Raw genomic sequence first — 1,901 nt, forward strand, 5'->3', positions numbered from 1 at the left:
GCGGCCCGAGCCCCTTCACCGCCCGCAGCGCTACGGCCTGCGCGCGCGCCGCGCTCCCCAGGCCCCGACCTAAACCTCGCCTCTCCTTCCGCAGACGCGGTTCCTCGGTGGCGTTTCTGCGCCGGGGACAAGTAAATTCAAGCAAGACTAAAACGGGGACGCACCCGTGCACACACGAACGCCCTCAGGTCCGCACTGCGCAGGCGCACGCCGCCGGGTTTCTCACCTCCCCTCACTGCGCAGACGCGCGCCGCTCGCGTCCTGTACGTCACTTCCGGCCGAATCCACTTCGGAGAACCGTAGGGGACGGCCTGCCTTTCCGCGTCCTTAGGATGGTTCCAATTGGAAAACTCGGCAGGACGAGAATCCCGTGGACTCACGCATCCTCACGAAATTCCCCCCGCCCCGAATGGCACGGTCCGACCTGCCCACAACACCTGCTGGATTTAACCCGTTTTTTGCCGCAGCCCATAGGTACAATGCCCGATTCAAGGGTCCTGGACCTCTGTTTTAAACATGCGTTTTTATAAAATACAGTTGTTCCTTCACGCTTCCTCTGTGCACTTTGGTTTCTCTTTGTATTGTTCCTCTTTCCTGGATTGACTTCCCGTGTCGTCTCCGCTTTGTTAGGACACTTCAAGGCCTTCCCGGCCTCTCTCTCCCACGTTCGGTCACCAGTCCCGGTGCGACTAATTTAGTTACACGCGATAATTTCACGTGTATTTAATTCCTCAAAGTTTTTTTTAAAGATCTCAATGCTGCTTTTGCATCCACAGGATTAGGGCAATGCTGAGCACGTAAACCTAACAAGTACTTGATTAAATATATTGAAATTATCTCAAACATAATTTTTTAAAGTTTTTGAATAGTCATACTTTTATCAGTTTCAAAAACCAAGAGAATAAGGGCTATATTGAATAGAGTCTCTTGCTCGTCTGTGTCCCCATCCAGTTCCATCTCTATCCCCTACAGGTAACAACGTGATTAGTTTTGGGGCATCTTTGTAATATTTATGCAAGCACAAGCAAATACAAATATATGCTATTATTTTCCTTTCTCATAGAAATATGCATTTTCTGTACTTCCCTCCCGCCACCGCTGCCTTAATGAGTACGTTGGAGATCTTTCCATATCAAAAAGTTCCTCCTTTGTTCCCCCCAGATAGTATGCCATTGTTGGCACGTCCCGTGTCTTTTTTTCTGGTGCCCTGCTGATGACATTTAGGTTATTTCCAGTCGTTTTCTCTATTGACAGCACTACATCAAATGACATTCGTATGTCCTATTTCTGCAGGTGGAACCGGAGGGTAAATTGCCAGAAGTGGGAAATACACTTGAGCAACTCCATACAAAAACAATCACTTAGCACTCTCACCAGTAATAATATGAGATCAAACAGTATTTTAAGTATGGCCGTGTTCTTAAAGTTTCAATTTAGATATTAAAAACACGGTGGTTTTCAAAGAAATAACGTTATTTTTCTTTGTTGGTTTCCAAAGCACTTTATCTCATGCGAGGCTTACAATGGTGGTGAGAGTGGTTTTTATTTAATGTTTAAAACTGAATAGATTCATTTCTACAATACGGCACTGATGCAAAAATTTTAAGTGTCTGGAATCATTTTGCATTTTCTGAAGAAACCCTTTTGGGAGTCCTGGAATGACCTCGCCTTTGGCTATCTGCAAAGGAAGCAGGCAAAAGCTTCTCCCTTTTATCTTGGAGATGAGAATTAGGAGGGAGAGGAGGCAGGTGGTCAGATACATGCTTGAAGAGTCATTGAGGGGTTTAGGTAGATGAAAGGAAAACCAAGTTCTAGTCCCCACGGTAAACTCTTGTAAGGTGACAGTACTGGTGGCTCGCTGCAGCATAAGATCACCATGACAATAAAAATGGCAAGACAGA

The 1,901-nt window shown here is 46.2% G+C and overlaps 1 protein-coding gene across 1 annotated transcript in view; it reads right to left on the reverse strand.

Annotated features, from left to right (window-relative positions):
* PARK7 (Parkinsonism associated deglycase) overlaps positions 1-292 on the reverse strand; it is a 16,158-nt gene extending 15,866 nt beyond the window's left edge. Inside the window, exon 1 of the mRNA XM_015591311.2 lies at positions 165-292. The gene's annotated coding sequence lies outside the window, so the exon portion shown is untranslated. The remainder of the gene's footprint in view (positions 1-164) is intronic.
* Between the last annotated feature and the right edge of the window lie 1,609 nt (positions 293-1,901).

This window comes from Pteropus alecto, unplaced genomic scaffold (assembly GCF_000325575.1).
Source record: "Pteropus alecto unplaced genomic scaffold, ASM32557v1 scaffold125, whole genome shotgun sequence".
NCBI classification, from domain to species: domain Eukaryota; kingdom Metazoa; phylum Chordata; class Mammalia; order Chiroptera; family Pteropodidae; genus Pteropus; species Pteropus alecto.